At 45.1% G+C, this 21769-nt stretch overlaps 1 protein-coding gene across 3 annotated transcripts in view; it reads left to right on the plus strand.

Annotated features, from left to right (window-relative positions):
- The window catches only part of LOC125738537 (uncharacterized), a 99992-nt gene extending 82609 nt beyond the window's left edge, over positions 1-17383 (plus strand). Inside the window, exon 3 of one of the 3 annotated variants that reach the window (XR_007396852.1) lies at positions 17153-17383. The gene's annotated coding sequence lies outside the window, so the exon portion shown is untranslated. Of the gene's footprint in view, positions 1-17105 lie in introns of all 3 variants that reach the window. The other 2 variants (XR_007396853.1, XM_049007633.1) reach the window with 2 other exon arrangements.
- Positions 17384-21769: the final 4386 nt, after the last annotated feature.

A 21769-nucleotide genomic window follows, 5' to 3' on the forward strand; every position in this document is an offset into this window, starting at 1 on the left:
AAACCTGGGCTCCTTTGAACACCTGGCCAGTAGGGGGCATAGCAGCCAAAGAACTCAGTTTGACTTTAATGTCACGAATCCGAGCCTGAGGTAAAGAGTTTCATTACCAGATGACCTAACATAACTCAAGCTGCTTGGAAAAAAAACAAACAAAATGTATACATAATAAAAAACCAGAGTGATCCAGATTTTTTTTTTTTTTTTAAAGAACTTGCATTGGGTTTCAAAAAGGTGATTTTCTTCCCTAACTTAATTTAATAAAGACCCGGCCATCTTATTGTAAAATTGAGTTATTTACTCTTACGGTAAGAGAATGATTTAAAGACAAGATTACCCTCTGGATAGGGATGAGCTGGAGGACCAGCCGGAGGTGGATTTGGAGAGGGCTTTGCAGACAGGGGCTGACTCAAAGCCTCCTGCCTGGCTCTGAGGATCAGGGTCATCTGGAGGCCTTTGGCCCTTCTCTCCTGGACCTAAGAGACACACAGAACCAGTTCATCGAAACAGCTGACATGGGAATGAAAGGCTGCAACGAGTCACAAAGACCCCGCCCTGGCCTTGGCTCGATGCACAGATAGAGAGCACCGTAATAGTCACTCACTCTGCTTCTTCCTCTGCCAGAAGATGGTGAGCTAATGCCTGCGCAGCAGTTTGCCCTTCTTCTTGGCTTTGGCAGCAGAAGCCTGAAAGATACCAAAAGTCAGTGAGGAAAGCCCGGGAGATCATGGACGAGAGCACAGCCTAATGAGTACAGCGACCAAGCCCCCCCCCCAAAGGTGTGCAAAGCCATTGCTCACATGGTCGTGGAAGTGCACTATGGCCAGGTTCTTCTGGGGCCTGCAGAAGATCCGCTGCACACGTCCGAACTGGCGGAAATGTTCCCCCAGGATGTCCTTGCTGTTAAGACTGGCTGGAATGTTCTTGCATTGGAGCACCATGGCTTCGGAGGGTGACATCCCCCCCAGGCTGTCTGTGCTGTCCAGGCGGCGGGCACGTCTCACTGTTGATGCTGCCTCAGTTTCGGGATCTGTGGCAAGTGTCACAGAGTTCAGTTTTTCAGACTATACTTGGCTTCGAACCCAATGTGCTTCTTCCTGGGAGTACTCACCCAACTCCTCCGCCCTCTCAAGGACCTCCCGGGTTGGGGCCTGTGACCTTGGCGGCGTTGAGGGTGAGTGGCTGGTGGTCGGTGCCATCGAACCCTGGTGCTCCGCCTCCCCCCAGTCTGGCTGTGGCTCCTCACTCCTCTTCGGCTCTCGCCGGGTCTGTAGGGCCGGTGTCTTCAGGATGCTGGTCAAGGCACTGCGAAAGATGCTGCTGACAGGCCCCCGGCCCCGGACCAGGGGCCTCTTGGGAGGGTGCCTGGGGGCGGAGTCAGCACCAACTTGGGGCTCCTCTGATAAATGCTCCACCATCTCCTCCTTCCGCTTGGTACCCTTAGCCGCTGCCTCCCCTGCATTCTCCCCCTCACCGCCCCCCCCCACGGACCTCACCAGACACAACCCCAGCGTCAGTCTTGGGTTTTAGCGGACCAAAGCTGACAGCACCAAACAGTGGCCGGGGCTCATGGAGGCTAGAGGCAGAGTACCTGGAGACAGAGGCGGCCTGGGAGGTCCCCCCACCCAGGCCACTGCCAGCACCAACGGAGGGTGCTGCTGGTTTCGAGAAGCTGAACTCCTGGGTGGTGCTGGGATGTGCATCTTTGGTGGGGAGGATGCTGCTGGACACTGCGATGGGCTGTGAGAAGCTAAAACCTAATGCTCCAGAAAGGAACTCAGAGGCAGCAGGAGCAGGCCCACTGCTGTCCATACTGGTAGCGGTGGTGCTGGATGGGCTGGAACCAAAAGACTCGGACACAGCCTGGGACACAGCCGGTTCAGGACTGGCGCTATAAATAGGTTTGAACACAGCTGCGTCTGACGGCTTGAAGCTGAACTCTGAGGTGCTAAATCCGCGGCCCTGAACGCTTCCAGGGGAGAATACCGAAGAAGACCCTGTGGACAACTGTCCGAATCTCAGTGGTTGACTAGACCCCGAGGAGGGGGGAACAGAGGAGGCGGAGATAGCGTTAGAGCCGCCGAAGCCGGGTGTGTGCTGAGCAAATCCGCCGGTCTGTCCGAAGGCAGAGGTCTGGGGAAAAGCCGAGTTCTGGTTAAAGACAGAGCTCTGACCGACCCCGGCCGGCTGCCCGAAGGAGGGCGGCGGGCCGAACCTGGTGTCGCTCTGTACAAACGACGGGGTCTGACTCCCAGAACCGGGCATGCCGAAGGTCGGGGCCTGTCCAGACGCCGTCCCGCCAGGCTGCCCGAAAAGGGATCCGGTCTGGCCGAAGGCAGACGATGTACTGAAGAGCGAGGTCTGGCCGGTGCCCTGGCCGAGGGCAGGCGGCTGCACGAAAGGGGCGTTCTGCTGGCCGAAGGAAAAGAGCCCCGAGGTCGGGGCGCGCGGAGACTGAAACGCTCCGCCTTGTGTTCTGCCGAAAAGCCCAGACGGATTCATTGTGTAAAAAGCCCAAAAATACGGCCTTCAAAAGTCGAAACAGAGTTCTTACAGCGCGGTAGATTTCGGCGTCCTTCGGCCTGGGAGATTATATCCGCGCCTGTGTCACATCTGCGGAAATATACAAACTGGCAGCTCCCCTGGCCTGGTCACTGCGGACACTGCGCTCCTTCTGCTACAAAAATGGGCACAGAAACAGTCTCAACTGATGAGCACAGGGTACTTGGGGTCTTAAAATGTGAGCACCTGTGTAGGCACAGGGTCAATACCAGGGCAAGTGCAGGTGGGGCAGCCATCTTTGGGGAGGGCACTACGATCTCCGGTACAGACAGTAACGAAGAAGGCAAGAAAAGTGGTGAGGAGGAAGAGGAAGGGCCCAGGGACTCGACGTCAAGCCAGGTACGCAGCTGGTCCTCGAACCTGCAGATCCAAGTCAAACAGGAAATGGCTCAATGTTTATGCCACAACTCACATGAGAGAGTACACGTGTGTAGCATGTCTGTTCTCTGTCAGACCTGCGGCTCTGTTCTTTCTCCTCCTCAATGCGAGCCAGGAGGTCCTGGGGGCTGGAGGCAGCATCCAAAACAGGGGCAACACCGGATCCGGACTCAGGGTCCTCAACCATGCTGTGAAACAGCTTCTGTTGAAGACGTGGCCTGGCCAGTCGAGGATGAGGCCACATGCTCTGGTGACACCTGCAATGGCAGAGACTTTGGATAAGAAGCCAGTATTGTACACCACTCTTGGGGATATGAGCAAGACTGGAAGCTGATGGCTTTCCCTCTTCTTCCATTTAATAGTAAATAATATTCATTAAATCTGCAGGTCACTGTTAACAGTCTATCTGGAATGTGTTAGATTTACATGGCTGGCTGGCTCTTACCCTGCCTTCCCCTGCTGCTTGTCCCTGTGCGTCTGCTTTACGGCATCCACCCAGCAGGACGGCGGTATGAAGCCCTGCAGCCCATCGCTCAGGAAATACACCGAGATTTCTCCGTCGTCACTGATGACATCTGAAGATGGTGGGATAGGTTCACACCTGCATGGCATCCCCAGTAGGCCCCCCCAAACGTCAGACCCACCCCACCCTCCTCACCTTCACTCACGGGGCACCCAGGAGGGTTCCAGTCCCGGAGTTGGTGCTCTACACAGAGCATGACAATTTCGTCCCAGGGCACCTCCCAGAAAGTGGGCTCCTTGTCCGGCCCCCCACCTCGGCCCACACAGTCCTGACGCAGCCTCTCCAAAAGGTTCTCCAACTGGGACATAAGGAGTGGCTGGCTGTGGCGGGACCATGGGATTTGAGATACGTACTGGAAGATGGAGGCAACCAGCTGGCTCCAAGGAGCTGGGTGGGGGGAGCGGTGGCAGCAGCAGAAATATAAGGAAACAGACTAAGAAGCAGCCACTTAGCAAGAAGTCCGAATTCCGAATCTGAGGCATGGACATACCCCCCACGGCTGGCAGCGGCCAGTCGGGCAGCCGCAGGCTCAGGACTGCCCCCTGGAGCCACTCCAGGTGCTCAGCCGAGTTCCAGAGCAGATGTGGTAGGCAGTCACCACCCCCTGGCACCGAGAACTCTGCCACGGGCCAGGAGAGGCCAGCCAGACTCGGGGACGACACAAGGCCAGCCAAGAAAGCCAGGACAGTGTTGTAGAGGCCGATGACGGGTGCAGGGCCCTGGGAGGGCAGTCCCGCCATGTCACGGTCCCTCCGATCACGGTGAAGCCTACCAGCAAACTCGCGGCAGAGCCCGGCCTCCACAACCTGCACCAACGTCTGCGAGACGAGCCGGGCTGGTGCCGTGGAGCGGGCAGCGAGCCACCTGACGGCATGGCGGATCTGCGGGGAGACGGGGGTGATGGTCAATGGGATGGTTCAATCTTACCGAGGCCAGCGACAACATGCACACTCACCTGCTCGGATCCTTGGGGTTCGTTCGTGGTCTCGGGGATATGGACGAACATGTACTCTGAAATCAAACCTTCCTCAATGAGTGTCTGAAGCATCAGGTCTTACAGGGAAAGGAAACCGATGGTCAGACAGGAGGAACAAACCAACTGTATTAGCTCTGCATACGTAAACATAGCCTCAAGAGAAATGCTATAAGTAAAGTAAGCGAATCCCACGCGACACCTGTTGTCATAGACACGGTTAGTGTCACACCTTCCTCTAGCCGTTCATCGCTGGCCCTGTGCCCAGCCTGCCCTGGGACCACCACCACCAGAGGAAGGGCCTGTGGCCAGGCATTAGCCTGCTGGATCTGCCGGAGTTGCAGCAGGGCGGATAACAGGAAGATGTCCCCGTCTTCCTCATCAGCCCCGGGACTGACTGCCGAGGGCAGCAGCATCAGCAGGGCGCCCATGCCCATCAGCCCCTTCCGCTTCTCCAATGCCAACTGGCCTTCCTCGCTGAGGGGCCCGCGGGCCACCTGACCCACAGTGAGAAACATGGCCTCACTTCCTGCACTTGCACCCTTCGCAAACATCTGTGTTACCACAGGACCTGCTAATATCACATAGTGCCAGACTATGCTAGGCTATGTTAAGCTATGCTAGACTAACATTAATGACAGAACATGCAACACAGGGGCATGAAGCCTGTCGATATTCATCGGCAAGTTCCCCCCTATCTGCCACACCTTCACACACACGTGCACTGTGTGCATGCGCTCCCCCACGCTCCGCAGGCCGCTGCTGATGCTCAAGGTTTGCATGTGTCCGTTGGGGACCATCTCCCTGTGTTCTTGCTTCTCCGAGTTACCGAATTTGGACTCCAGCCATTCTGTCAAAATCCTGCATCAGAGATGGGAGGGGGGCACAAATGTAAGCTCCAGGACCTCTAAACCCAACTAACACCCAATCCCTCCCCGAACGACACCCAGTTCCCCCACTTACTGGTTAGCAACACTGGCATCTCTTTCATGATCACTTGGCAACAAGAGGGCTGCCTTCCAGAAGATTGTGTCAGATGGGTTCGAGACGCTTGCTGCCACCAGACTGAGCAGGTCCAGTGGCCCCCACACAGATTCGCTGAAGTGGATGGAGATGTAGATGAGCACATGGAGAGTGATGGATGGCTAACAGCTACTCTACAGTAGCACCATACCTCAGGAGCTGCTGGTAGAACAAGTGGACCTTCATCTGATGCTCGGTTTCCCTTCGCATCTTCGCCAACCTGCAGAAGGCAGCAGCACTGGTTGTCGCGTTGAATACAGCCGTCTATGGGAGCGAATGCGTCAACAGAGCCGCCATCTTGGGACGGGGTAGAGCTCCTTTTAAATGAATGAACGTCTATCAGGGACAAGCTGGCATTCAGAAATAAAGAACCATAAATGGGCAAATTTGAGAAGCGATTTTTATTGTCTTGGTTCATTATAAATGTCAGACATGTATTTACGACCGAGCCACGAGTAAATCGACAGAGAAGCGGGTTTTCTTAACACAGCCTACTTTTATGTTCAAAATGTAATGCACATATAGGTATTTTTTCATTCTTCCATTCGAAATAAACATACACTACTCTCCTACTACATGCAGAACAATGCAAATACAAAACACAACAAAAAAGGCCAGCAATGTTAGCTGAAAGACCCTGGTAATCTCCATGATAAGCCCCATTGCGTTACCACTCATGCATTTATGCAGGCCGGCCCGTGGCATTGACAATATAGGCAAATGCTAAGGGCGCCATTCATCCAGGGGGTGCCACAAACGGAGGAAGAAAAAAGTGTAACATTCCACTATTCTTAAAGCTAGTTGGTATTAATGCGTCTTAATATGAAAACAAGCCCACATGAATTTACCTGCTTAGCAAAGCCTATTAAGTAATAATAATAATAATGATGATGATGATGATGATGATACGTAACTTTCCTATGAGCCGCCCCCCTTGTAACCTCCCTCAATAACGAACACAAGTTGATCTCTGATCACGGGCATTTATTCACATATCTATCCGGTCGAGCATGCCGTGAGAACTAGATAAAATAAAGCACATACATCAAAAAATGAATCAGTAAAAACACAGGCATTTTCCTAAAAATAACCAAACACAAACCTAAATAGGCTACAGCTTGCTCACGCCATTAACTTATGACTGCAGCTCATACAATAACTCCAATATCCATGAATATTGACGTTATAACTTAAAACACTTTCTCAGCCGCATAACAAATGCTGCACTTATAACTGAGCAAAACGAAAATGTTACCAGCAAAACTGACCAGACCTAAACCCAAACGCAACATTAGTTCCGCTATAGTTTCCCTACACCTGGGGGGGGGGGGGGTGCCGGCGCTGATGCTCGCCTAGGGCGCCTCATCAGCTAGGACCGTCACTGCATTTAAGCATTTAGCAGACGCCTTTATCCAAAGCAACGGGCATTTGTATAGACTTGTAGAGAACTATAGACAATGAACTGTACACAATACATTTTCCAGACAAGGAAAATACTTTATTATTTTTTTTACATTTACGGTAATATGAAAGATGAACATCCAGTTACCTCCTTTTTGGAAAAATAACTATAGACAGGGCAGGTCTATACACACAGGCATCTTGTATATATTTGTCAAGAACTATAGCCAATGAACTGCAATATATACTGGTGTCAGTACAGAAGCTGTGTCTTTCCTGTGACGTGGGGGTGGGAAGACAGAGGCTCTGTGTCTAGTATTTAGTATCCTTATAACAGTACTATTTTACACAGTTTCTTCCTCAAACTGCTGGTCTGTAGTTGGAGAGTATGTACTTTTGCCACATGGTCTTCTCTCAACTTGTGAAAGCAAGACAAGTGAAATTAAATTGAAGCGATGGTTGCCAATGCCATCTTGAGTTTCAGCAATGTGATCACAAAGATTAAATATATCCTGAAAACCTACATCTGCTTTCACAACCCTGTTCAACAGAGACTGGATGTTGGAGGCTTGTCTGATGCACTGCTCAGCTGAGCCAATCGCCTTTAATTAATTTAATTAATTAAATTAAACTTAAGTTGCTTCAAAATATTGTTTTAGTTTTGTAATTGATGCAATTTAAGTTTTAACAATAGCAGTCAGTGGTCAGAGACTTTTGCACAGTGTCAGTAAAGTAGAACAAGTTTATCCACAATTTCTACAGATTCAAATGAAATAATAAATTGATCATAACTTACAACTTGGAAGCCATTCTTGAGAAGTTGTTCAACAAAAGATGAAATCTTCAACAGAATCTGGAGCTCTTGTCTCGCTGGAAGCAGAGGTAGAGTGACTTTACATGTGCAGGTCTCCTCTCCTTTGGCACCTTACAGGGTCCTCGTCACCCAGTTTAATTTGCGGTTTAGAAGCATTTTTTTTAAACATGTTGGGATTCAGTTGCAGCGCGCTGACTTTGTGTGTTTCGGGGCATATCTCAGGACGGCAGGATACCAAAATGGCGAAGAAAAAAAAAAGTTTACGTCATCAAAATGGCGCCCGTGATTCTCTTTGGGTCCTAATGACCCAGTATTCAAATTTAATGGGATTAGGAGCGGAGCCTGCATTCAACTACCATGAAAAAAAAAACAACTAAATACTAATCAGATATGAAACCAAAGCGCTATGGCAATGCAGAAGGGATGGGGCTAAAGGTATGAAAGAATGATAGCTAGTAATAAACAGCTAAACTTGTAATAAAAAGCAGGCTCCGAAAAGACAGCCCACTGTGAATACGCTCAGAGTCCTAAGGACCTAGGATTCAACTTACCTAGTATTTCGCCGAGCTGGGCCTCTCCAAACGCTAGCACCGTGCAAAACCCTTGCAGCACCGTGGAAGACTCTCTCACTCCAGCGGGGGCGGGTCCGTAAAGAGATCGGCTGCCGCTTTCGCCGAGCTGGGCCTTTCCAAACGCTCTCACCGTGCAAAAGCAATGTAGCACCGGAAAAGACGCATTCACTCCCGCGGGGGGGTCCTCTGGGCTCGACTGCTGCTGTGCCAAAAGCCTTGCAGCTTCTGAGCAGAAGCGTCCACTCCTGAACTGGGGGGAACAACGGGGGAGGGGGTTTCGGCGCTCATGCAGGAATATTTTGCGACTTTGCTTTTCATCTGGGATTTAGCTCTTTACATAGAAGGTAAACATTGTGCTCTGAAATATCCAGAATGTTGCAAAATAGCAGCGAAATGTTTTTGTTTTGAAATGGGCTGGGGTGTTTGTATCCATTTAGTTTCGTTCTTTGCATTCCCCGTACACGTGATAGCTTTATGGCAGTAATTACTCTGGGCGCCTGCCTGTCTGGGTGGTCGGCTTCTTTTATCTTTTGTCAGTGACCAAATGGTGAGCTAGCAAGAGGTACTAAAAATAGCTTTACAGCAGGGAAGGACCAGGCACAGTTACTGAGCAGAAAACGGTCAAACGGTGGCAAAAAGCAACCAAATATATAATGGCATGCCCTTTTTATTTTCTTTTAATAAATTGTTTTTTAGAAGTCAGCATATTTTATACAACAAATTATGCATTTTGCATGACAAATTGCAGTTCAGAGTGTTTTCGAGGCTTTGGAATAAACAATTACCCAAATGTCGGGAAAGCCCATTGAAATGAATGGGAAGCGAGAGGCATAAAGCACTTTGAGGGGCTTGCGCAGTTACTTGGAGCGTTATAAAAGCAAACCATTTGAATATGTTTGCTCTAAAGAGATCCAAATTCATAAAAAAGTACAAGTCATTACATTTAAATTTTTTTTTACATTGATTTAACAATAAATATTGTAATTGCCGCTAAGTGTCGCACTTACTTTGACCGGCTTTCCACGGTCTATGTCGACATCTAGTGGTAAAAAAAAAGCATTACATTACACATAAGGGATGACTTTTTGCAGTAAAGACGACATTTTTTGTATTCGCAAATTTAAAAAAAATATATTAATAAAACTATTAAAATTGGGTCACGAGGACGCGCAGCAGAATCATAGGATGGTGAAATTTGAGGAGCCAACATACCATTCTGACCGCGTCCCCCACCTCCGCCCCCCGTAGCCCCGCCCTTCAGTGTCACTGTGAGGGACACCTTGAAATTCAAATGTGAAAGAAAGTAACTTTTAAAAATGATAAGAACTGAATTTATATTTCTAAATAAAGTGATAAATCGATAGTGCAGTTGTAAAACTTCTGCACGACTTCGCCACCACATCACATTTCCATCCATCCATCCATTTTCCAAACCGCTTATCCTATTGGGTCGCGGGGGGTCCGGATGCTAAGTTATGTTGCTGCTCATATACATTTGATTTATGTCTGTCTTTGCCATTTAAAGACCATGTTGTGACTCGGGCAACTTTAATATAAACTACTGGAGCTGAAATATTCTCAGTTTTACAATCCCTTGATTAATATGGAAGATCGTAATTTAATATAAACAGAATGGTAATAATGAAAGTTTGCTTTCTTGTCACAGTAATCTACCGCAACGCACCGCATACCATCGGAAGGCTACTGCGATTCTGAGCAACATTGGCAATATGATCCATTTTTTTCGCCGCTATTACCCTGAAATTTCTGACTGAAATCGCTACCCCCGCTCTAACGCACACTAGGACTCACCCACTCTTCGCAGCGAGCCAGCCTTAACTGGAAACTGCCCCATGGCCGAGTGGTCTCATTCGCCCGACTCAACGTAAACAGCCTTCCGAAGTAAGGTGTATTCTGTTCTCCGAAGTAAGGCGTGGGTTCGAATCCAACTTCCGACAAAAGTTCTTCAATCACTACAGCAGCAACTGGTTAGCTCTAATTGCTTTCTTTTATTTTTGCGTTTCAGGCAAAACTACATAACACTTAAAGACACTTCCGGCATGTAAATGGAGAACGAAATTATAGTTATACCGAATCTCCTACACACAATACCAAGGTTACCAACTTTGCTCAGCTGACCGGAGTCAGACGTTCAATTCGCCATAACCCGGAACTTCATCAGAAGTAGTTAGAAAATGGATGGATGGATGGATGGATGGACGGACGGACAGATCAATAAAAGTACAGGACATCCATTTTACAAAGAACCGTCAACACTAAATGTGTGCACTGGTCATGCTCCTGGAAATTAAACTTCTTTTCTGAAAAGCAGCATGTTCATAAATTAGCTGCTGTTATACCTTGGGGAAACAAATGCAGATGAAACTGTAAAACAAACTGCAGTGGCAAAACAGTTCTGGCTGCCCGCCAGCCCTTCTGCCTGTGCTGCCCTGCCTGCCTACCCTCCTGCCCATGACATCCTGTCGGCGACATGCCACAAAGCAACCCTTCTTTGCCACAGGAAATGTCTGGTGCAATTTCTTTTTTAATTGTACATGTCAATTGCATAATACCTTAAACTAATTCTTTATTATTTCTATCATCATCATCATCATCATCATCATCATCATCATCATCATCATCATCCTGATAAGTATTTCATTAGTATTCCACGGTATTTTGATTTTTCAGGAATCATTGTGTGTACTGTATACTTTTAAATTAGTTTGCACTATATGTAGTGTCTCTGCACCTGTGCCTTACGTACTTGCTGCAGCTTGCACAACAACTTCTCTCAGGCATCAGTATAGTTTATCTAATGCAATATTTGTTGTTTGTTTATTAAGTGGTTTTAGGTATTTTGTGTGTTCCACTTAATTTAGTGTAATTAGTCCTAGTTGACTCAGGTTTAGTTTGATATTTCCTTCTGTTTGTTCCTCTGCATCATGCTACTGTCATAACATGTCAATGTCTTACCTAACTTTTGTGCATTATGTTTTGGAGAGAAAAAAATCATGACTTTTTTTTTTAGATTCATCCACTGATTCTATCACCTCTGACACATCCCCCCTCAATATTTGTTTGTTTGTTTGTTTATGTATTTGCTTGGGGGGTGGAATTAACAAACAGAAATAACTGAATGAATCAGGGTAGTGAAAAACATTTATAAACTTATAATTTTGGTATTGGTATGATCCTGTTCTGGTTAGTTAGCCGAGGGAGTAAATCATCAGGAGTTTCATCTCTCAAACTCCTACTACACTCACTCAGCATCACAGTATGGACTCCCCAATGCAACTGATCTGCACGTACTCTGGGAGGAAACCTGGTTCGGGAACAGCACCATGCAGGACAGACGAGCTCTACAGAGGGTTGTGCGATCAGCTGAGCGCACCATCTGCACCGAGCTCCCTGACCTGCACTCAATCTACAGCAGGCGGTGCTGGACCAAGGCCAAGAAGATCGTGAAGGACCTCAGCCATCCCAATAATGGACTGTTCATTTCATTAGAATCTGTAGAAATTGTGGATAAACTTGTTCTACTTTACTGACACTGTGCAAAAGTCTCTGACCACTGACTGCTATTGTTAAAACTTAAATTGCATCCATTACAAAACTAAAACAATATTTTGAAGCAACTTAAGTTTAATTTAATTAATTAAATTTTATTTTAATATAAATGTAAGTAATTAGTCAACATGTTTCAATAGCTATGATTATGTACATTACAAACCTAAAATAATATTTTGAAGCAGCTTAAGTTTAATTTAATTAATTAAATTTTATTTTAATATAAATGTAAGTAATTAGTTAACATGTTTCAATAGCTGTGATTATGTACTTTACTCAGTCTAGGAGCCATCAGGATATGCAAATGTTATTTATCCAAACCACTGTGAAACGAACAGTGTTGATGATGACTGGACTGTTTCTTTATTCAACTAAAAGTAATGAATCAAATCTAATCTTTATTTATGACTTTTTTTAATTTTATTTTATCCCCAGTGCTTCGAGCAGGCATTTCCTGCTCTGCCCCGTGTGCAAGAAGACACAGCCAAGCCTCTCAGTGCATCTGGCTAGGGTGTGCATGAAGAGGTCTTCGAAAGAGGCCATCCAGGAAGTGATGGAGAAGGAAAAGCAGAATTCCCTTGAACTTCTGCAGTGGGGCAGGGTCTTCAGCTACAGGCTGAACTTCAGCTACATTATGCCTGTCAAAGTGTGTCAGCTTAGCCATTTCAGAACCTCTGCTAAAATCATCCTAGTATTTGTAACGACCATCCAGTGCAGCCATGTATTTTTTGACTTGGCCACTAGCACACCTCATACAGTACAGCTAGTCAATCTGTCACTGACTTTTTAAACCAGTATAATTAATTATTTAATTGAGCTGTTGGTGAAATTTAACAAAATCATGGAACGGCTGAGGTGCCGCTGGGGAGAAGTTTGGGAACTGAAGCGGTGTTCATCTAGCCATCCAACTAGATATCAGTAACGCTTTAGAAAACAGAAGAAGTTATTACTAGTTTTTATTGTGTTACTCTTAATTTGCACATGTTCTAATGTTAAATTGTGTCATTTATTCTAAGTCAAAGTACACTTGCTACCCAGATAAACAGCTTTAAACATTTCTTTGGACTGCCTAAGACTTTCACACAGTACTGTATGTCTTAGAACATAAGAAATTTACAAATTAGAGGAGGCCTTTCGGCCCATCAAACTCATTTGGGAAGAACTTAACTAATAGCTCAGAGTTGTTAAAATCTTATCTAGCTCTGATTTAATCATCTCTCCCAATATAATATTGGGATAATTTATTCTCTTCAGAGGCCTCCATAGAATAGTGCATCCATCCCCTCACTTATGTTCAGACAGTCAGAATAACAACAGCATCATCAATTTCACAGCTAGATTTAAAAATTGCTTTAACATAGAGTGATTACAGAAAAAAAGGTAAACAAATATTAACAAGATTATTAAAACGTAATAGACATATTCGTCATTCAGACATATTGCGCTTTTTTAAGAGCAGAAGGGATACATTAAATCACGATTATATTTTGTCCATAATATATATATATATATATACATATATATATATGGTGGTGCAGTGGTTAACACTGTTGCCTCACACCTCTGGGACCCAGGTTCGAGTCTCTGCCTGGATTACATGTGTGTGGAGTTTGCATGTTCTCCCCGTGTCCTCGTGGGGTTTCCTCCGGGTACTCCGGTGTACCCCCACAATCAAAAACATGCTGAGGCTAATTGGAGTTACTAAATTGCCCATAGGTGTGCATGTGAGAGTGAATGGTATGTGAGTGTGACCTGCGATGGGCTGGCCCCCCATCCTAGGTTGTTCCCTGCCTCGTGCCCATTGGGAACTGGGATAGGCTCAGGAACCCCCGCGACCCAGTAGGATAAGCAGTTTGGAAAATGGATGGATGGATGGATGGATATATATATATATTTATAATTTTACATCATTATAAATGAGAACTATAAGTGATTGCTAATTACTGTTAACTAATGTCCTGTAATCAGTGGAGGCACACGGACACTTTGGCCAGTTATCCTATTTCTTCAGCGCCAGCCCAACACCCAGCACCACAGACAGTGACCTGTGTTACTGTGACATCTGGTTCCTTCATTGGCTCTATTTATTTTTCTAGAAATAACTAATTGGCTCTTCCAGACTATATGAAGAGAATATTTTATTTTTATTTAGACTAAGAAACTACAGAAAATCAGCTCTGCATGTGATCTCCCCTTTACTGCTCAAGGAGGGCACACACACATCAACAAATATCAATGCAACAATTACAGATGAACAATTTCTCACAGCTTCAGAAGAAGTCAGAGTTCTGTGTAATTCAGAAATTGTCTAAGACCTCTGCTAGAACATTTTCTGCACTTCAAAATAAATGACACCTGGGTCCATTAAAAGAAGGTGATGCTGCCTGAACCACCAGCCAAGGCTGGGAGGAAAGGGAGGAACACTAGTAAAATGAAGGAAGAAAAGCAGCCCACCCTATCTCATGGTCACGGATACAAAAGTCAGGGAGTGTTAAGAAGAAGACACCACACTTAATACCATGGTTTTATGCAGTGAATTACACCAGAGAGAACTTTTGCATTTTAACTGTGTTACGTAACATTCCTCAGCCTTCATTTTTTTCCACAGAATGCAGGACATAATTTACGGTGCCAAACAAAACAGCGGAACTGCATTGTAGCCAATTATTTGTTTCAGTAGTTTTAAGATAAATAGAACATAAAATGGTTGTTTTACTTAGGTAAAAATCCAGTTGAAACAGACTTTATTTTAAAAAAGTTACATTGGCTTTAAGTGATGGCACATGTCGCTTGTGTTAATACTGCTTTGATTTTGAGGATGAAGTCTGAAGTGTAGGTGACATGCAGAAGCATGCAATTTGACGTTTGGGGATTGTAGTTTTTAATGGGACAATTTGAATAAGGAATACTGGTAATATGCTTTTTAAGGGGACAGCACACGAAAATTATAATACAGAGTATTAAAAGAACCGCTCTTTAAAGGAACTGAATTATCTTGGTGTATTTTACATCACAAGCACTCTCGGTCCGTTGGGGAGTCCGTCCCACTGTACTTGGAGAATGCTGCCATGCATTAATCATAAATTTCATTCAGTTGTGCGACAGAAGTTCCCTTCTAATGTTTTCTTCAACATAACAAAGTCCCACGGTAACAAAAGCGCTGAGGCCAGGATCGTTAATTGCAATGTGGGGAATGCAGACCAGCTGGGGTGGGGGATCGTGCTCAGTCACGGTAAAAGGCAAACGGGTAAATTGTGAATACGCTCTTAATCTAACTACAGCTTCTTGAATTGTGGGAGGCGTGTGTAACATAACGTTGTTCCACATACCAATATCACTACGTATCGGTATCGCAAAACAAAGTTTTAAATGTTAAGATTCTGTCATTCTGAAAATCAGAGTATTTAAGACATTATGTTACATAGCGATTTGTGGAGATAAATGCCCTCGGACAGTAGCGTTCATTTCATATTAAGTCTCTTTAAGTCATTGTTTTATGTTATGCAGGATGAATGTGCGAATTTTAATTAATCATCCTTTAAGGGTTATATGCTTACGGTGTTGTATACTATTCTCGGTGAACAAGTTAACTTATAAAAGTCTGTTCCTCTAATTATAGAATAATATATAGAATAATTATACAAGAGCTATAATTATTATGATGTTATTATTTAATTGTGTGGGCCGTGTTGCTTGATTACATTTGACTCTTCGGCACGTGGGACGCTGCCGGTTTGAAAGACGCAGCTTCACTTGTTTTCTGCACCAAGATGACGAGGTACGTTGCTTTTCTGCTCCCATTTTATCGGATAATTTTTCTTATTTAGTATCTGTCAAATTTGCATGTATATTAAAATATGTTTGGTGAGTAAAGTCAGTATATTGCTTTTAAATAAAGTGATTTTGTTCCGGGGTACAATGTTAATTATATTTAAATTTTATGCGCAAAGTGTAGTTGATATTTCGCTTTTCCGCGTGCGCTTTACTGCGCTTAAGTAAATAATTGCGCTTGCTTGTGAGTAAATTAGTTCATTGCTTTTAAATAAAGTGAATATTGTTGCGGGCTACTGTGTTGGTTATATTTAAATTTTATGTGCAAGTCGGCTAGTTTCCTGTGCCGCAAAGTCTAGATGATATTTCACTTTTGCACGTGCGCTTTCCCGCGCTTTCATGTTGCATTCGGAAGAGGATGCGGGTGGTTGCGCTCGGTGCTGCCTACAGCAATGATATTCCAGCAGACCAGGAGAGGGCAGATGTATTGCAACAAACACAGATAAAAGTAGTGAAGCAAGACCTGAAAAGTTTGTTTGGTGACTAAAATCAGTATATTGCCATTTAGTAAAATTTAAAATTGTTCCAGGCTTCTTTCTTGATTATATGTAAATTGTATGTGAAAGTTAACTAGTTTCCTATGCTATAATGCAGTTGTTCATTGCGAAGGTGTCAGTGCAGAACTGAATTCCATGTGCCAGGAGTGACTGACAGCTCTATTGTATTGCTTGTGTGTTTTTCCTCATTCAGAAACAAACGAATTGCAAAAGCTGTCAGCTGGAGCAACGATCGATACTGGGCAACTTGGGACAAGTGGATGGAAGTGATTGACTGGGAAGATGAGGAAGAGCTGTGCTCCCCAGCAGAATCACCCTCTGACCAGGCTGACCGTTCCATCGTGTCACACACCCGAAAGCCAATTGCCAAGGCAGTTAGCTGGACGGATGATGTGTATTGGGCAGCCTGGGACAAGTGGGATGAGATCATCTGCTGGGGTGAAGAAGGAGAGTGCTCCCCAGCAACTCCACCCATCAACCAGCCTGGGAGGGATAAGGGGTTAGACATGCATGGGTTAGAGGTTTTTCTGTTAAATGAAAGGACAGTCTCCATAAAGCCTGCAGATGACCACCAAGACAGGCTGAAAATAGGAGCCGTAGTGGTCGACCTCTGCCAGTTTGAGCTAGATGGTGTAAATGATAAATTTGAAATTGTCGAAATACAAATTGGAGAGGTCAAATTGGAGGAGACTGCAGAGAGGGGTTTTAATTCAGAATTTGAATTGGAAATTATGGATGTGGAGATAGAGGTTGTAGACAGTGAATTCCAGCTGAATGCTCTTAATTGGGAAATTGCTGGAACTAAAGTGGACAAATTATTAGTGGAACACCTGAACATAAATAATCTAGAAGCAGGCAGTGTGAAGGTGTCCACATCAAATGGGAATGTGGTATATGTCAATGGTATGTGAGTGTGTTTGGTAATGATGGGTGTGAATGGTGTGTGTAAGTGGTGTGTGTGTGTGTGTGTGTGTATGAGAATGGTGATTGAATGGTGTGTGTGAGTGACAGGTGTGTGAATGGTGTGTGTGAGGTAATGGCATGTGTGAGTGAGTGTGAGTGGTAATGGCGTGTGTGAGTGAATGGTGTGTGTGAGTATATGGTGTATGTGAATGGTCTATGTGTGTGTGAATGGGGAGTGAATGGTGTGTGAGTGACTGGTGTGTGTCTGGTGTTTATGAATGGTGTGTGTGAGTGAATGCTGTGTGAGTGACTGGTGTGTGAATGGTGTTTATGAATGGTGAGTGTTTGTGTGTGTGTGTGTGAATGATCTGTGTGTGTGAGCCTGCCCTGTGATGGGTTGGTGTCCCATCCTGGGTTGTTCCCTGCCTCGTGCCTGTAGCCTCTGGGATCCATCTGACCGCCTGTTCCAAAAGGCAAATTGATCCCCACATCCCTGAACAGGAGAAGCGGTTTTAGAAAATGGATAAATGTTCCCAGAGGTGTGAGGCAACAGTGCTAACCACTGTACCATGCATATGTATAGGATATGTAGAAGAATACCTGTTGCAGTTATCTGATGTGTGTGTTTTTCACTCTCCCTGCCGGCCCCTGGAGGTTTGGGCTTCCCCTTTGAGTCTGGTGCCTCCCAAGGTTTCTTCCTTCTAGGGAGTTTTTCCTTGCCACTGTCGCCTATGGCTTACTCACTGGGGGCTTTGGGTGGGGGTGCTCTAAAGCGCTTTGAGACAATGTAATGTTGTGATATCGTGCTATACTTTGTTGTGTAATTTTCTATTTACTCATGCAAATAAATAATTGTTTGATAACAAAAAGCACTTGTTTCATTCTTTTTACTGCGAGCATATCAGTCACTTCCCTTGTGCTCCTGCATTCAAAAATGAAAGTTTGTCCTGCCCTGCACTTAATTGCCATGGATTCTACGGGAATGCAGACCTCTACTTTGGTGGAATCCTGCTGTTGTTGTAGATGGTCTGCTCAAACGCTTTCACATTGTGTACAAGCAGATTTGTTTCTGTATCTCTGTAGAGAAGCATTCTTTTCTTCTACCTGGCAAATCCACAAATATAATAGCAATCCACCAAGGTGCAAGTGCACCTAGCTCTTAAAGAAAATGTTAGAAAAAATTAGTTTATAGCATGTTTAAACCATAAACACAGCAGTGACTGAGTACATCCCTTGTGGACCAGGCGCCTGGCTTTGACTATTTTTCTGCCATTAAACTAGCAAAGGTGGCTTGGCCATGACGTAAAATAACTTGTGCCTTTAAATTGTTAAAAAAAAGTCCTGTGTGTTGTAAAGTGAGGTATGAAACAGATACCAGGTCGTTTCAGTAACGGTCAGCGTACGTTTTCTTCATGTGATTTTGTGGTTTCAAATGTTTCATTGGAATCAATAGTATTTGCCAATTCCAGTTGCCAGGTAACTTCAATAATTTGAATAGAATACATGATAACATTTTAAACTAGATTACAGTTAATTGTTATTTTTCTGTTTAAAAAAGACAATTGCTGTAATTTACATACGACAAAACCTGTAAAAGACATTTTGGAATTCTTTTCTAAATGAAATGAAGGTACTTTGTTACTCCCCTTGGGGAAATTCTATTTTCACCTACCCCATTTTGCCCTACTTGACACATGGGCACAGACGAAGGTGACAGCAAGCCTGGCAGCAAAGGGCAGCCACCTGTAGGGACACCCATGGAGCTGGGGGTTTTACAGTGATTAACAGCAATTTTGCAATACTTTTCTGGCAGTTTTTTTGCTAGGAATTTACAGTCAATTCTACACTGAAACAGACGTCATTCCTAAGCGCAGCATGGACTGCTTCTGGACACAGTATCAAATGCGACTTCCAGAGTCACTTGAGTAAGCTGGAGATGCTACATCCCCGGGTAAGATTACCTGCAGTAGGCAGCCTACCAAAAGAGGGCCTTTCCTGTTCCCTTGGTGAATTAGAAAACCAGTGGAGAGAGCTCTCCTGTTGCAGTTTCACAGAGATGAACAACATGGAGAACTTTGGATTGAGGTTTTGCAGTATGAGGGTGCTGAAGGAAAAAGGAGTTTTAAAGACATTGGTCTGCCTGTACTGCAGATTTTGTCTCTGCCCATTTCAGATGTTCATGTAAAGCGTGAATTTACTAATGTGACATTCCTTAAATATAACCACCGAAACAGAACGGTTGTAAATTTGCTGTCCAGATTGGTAGATGTACAACTTGGACTGCAAAGAGATGGACTGACACAGAGGCGGAGCTATGGATAGGCCTGGGTGGGATTGACAGCTGGGCCCACCCATTCAGATTAATGAAATTACATTTTTTATATATAAATTACCGGCTTCTAACTGTTCCTATACATCACTGTTGTTACTGTGGCAAGTACAATAGAATGTGTGAGCTCCCTCTAGTGGTGCTCTAGGTAGAACACCACAGTCGTAGGTGTATTATTGTTGCAGTCACCATGTTGTAAATATATAAGCCAATTTAAGAAAATTTGGGGTAATGAGTTTCACTCAGAAGTCCATCCATCAGCCACTTTTCCATATTTAAAGGCTGCAGGAGGATGCTCACATGGAAAAAAAAGACTAATTCATTTCTTTATCCAAAACTATTTCTTTCCTCATTCATTAAAACGAAAAGAGCTTTAACTTGTGCGTGCATTGCTTCATTTTAAGCAGCATTATGGAGTATCATTGAAGATAGAAAAGTTTATGAAGGGTCTGATTTTCGACATCTTTTACTCCTGGTTTGGGCTATAAAATTGGAAGGAGTTGCCAAACATGACCGTGCAGGGTCTGCGCTGTTCTCATCTGTGAACAGTGTGTGGGTTTGTGGGTCAGGCATAAATTTGGGGGGAGGGGCTCCCTCCAGCAGTAAAATAGGGAGATATCCCCCAAAATAATATAATTCTTCATATTCAAAAAAGTACAGATAAAATTAATCTATCTCACCAGTTAATGTAAAGTTTTTTCACCCCAAGCACACCTACCCTTCCCGAAAATGGTTTAGTCTGAAGTCCTGCTCTGGGGTACGTTTCCTATACCACGATGCACTTTGCAAAAGACAAATATATATCAGGAAAATATATAGCAGGAGATGAAAGAAAAAAGATACATTCTGCGGGCCATGGCTGCTGCCGCCTGGCAGAGGGTATGAGGAGGAAGTGCAGGGACGATGTCAGCATCACCAAAAGGATGGTTGCAGCACTCTGGAGGGAGCAGGTGAGGTGGGCTGGGGGGAGCACCAGTCTGCATTCTCTCACTCCTGGGGAGGACCGAGTATTGGCCATCCTAGATCTCAGAAGCACTTGAGGGAGTCCCGGGGTGCATAAATCTCTGTAGTCTACCCACCTCCCAGACATCTGTGCTTTCTACTCCCCAGCCACTTCCTCTTGGCCCACCAACATTTGTCCCCCTGTAGTGTGATCACCAGGGTTCCTCAATGTGTGGCACCTCCACACCTGGCTCCTCTACATCAGCCATCCCTCCTATAGGCCCCTCTACATCAGGGCGACACTGTCCCCTGAGTCCCCAGAATACCTTTCAGTCTGGTAGATCACCAAACCCCAACCATCCTGCTTCCTTGTCACCACACGCCCCTCCTTCCCCCCACGCACTCAAGCCCACTGGTGCAGAAACATTCGCTGCCAATGTAGTGAAGAGCTCCTCAGGTCTGAAGGTGGAAAAAATATCTGTTCTGAGGGGCATCCGGGAGGAACCGGCAGCCCTGATGGAGCAGTATGAAAGACACCATAAAGAGGTGATCGCCTACCGGAGAGAGACACTGGCCTTACTGGCCCAAAGGGTCAGGAGGCCCAGTGTGACAATATACTGTATCTCCCCACCTCTTAATGTCAAGGGCGCCTCCAAGGGGCGGCCACATCCCTCCTTGGAAACCTCTGGCCACCCCTGTGGCAGCCCCCAAATATGGCTGTAGAGAGATTGTTTTATAGCGAAAGCTGTGGTGCACTCAGGGACCATTAACTGTGTAGCACCTGGGGCCTGCATCATGAAACTGAAAGTCTGAGTTAGAACAAAAGTTTTAGCCTAATAAAGTCAAACAAATGCAATGCGCGATCATAAAAATCATGCCTGTAAGAAGGCTCCTGCAGTTTTAAGGGCGCACCGGTGCATGCAAAGGACTGTGGGTGCACTGTGGGGACACCGAGGCACGCGCTGACAGCGTGTTAGAACTTAAAGTTTTTCCTGGTCAGCAATATATGGAAGTCCTTACATTATATGTATGTATTAAGTTATATAATTGTGCTATGTAATTACCGAATGACGCTAAACTCATTTAGTTTGGCTTTAATTATGCTGATGTTTAATGCCGGTGTTGTGCTGCAAACTGCCCCTCTGCCACGGATTGTAATCTTTCATTTTAAAGGAAGTGTAACTTCATTTATCTTGCTTTAAGCAAACTGAAAACTCACATTACTTGTTTATAATGATATTTTACAGACAAACCTGAAGTTAAGATTAACTACCTCCTGTAAAACGTCGCAAATGTGACATGATTTAAAGGCGACAGTAATGCTTCGCTTTTCGACGACAGACGCCTTCAGTCGCAAGAAGTGTTTCATTTTCTTGAATAATATTTTTGATACTTTGTTGAATTAATTCTGCCTCGATATTTTTGATATTCTGTCTTCTTTTCATACTTATAAT

This window comes from Brienomyrus brachyistius, chromosome 3 (genome assembly GCF_023856365.1).
Source record: "Brienomyrus brachyistius isolate T26 chromosome 3, BBRACH_0.4, whole genome shotgun sequence".
NCBI classification, from domain to species: domain Eukaryota; kingdom Metazoa; phylum Chordata; class Actinopteri; order Osteoglossiformes; family Mormyridae; genus Brienomyrus; species Brienomyrus brachyistius.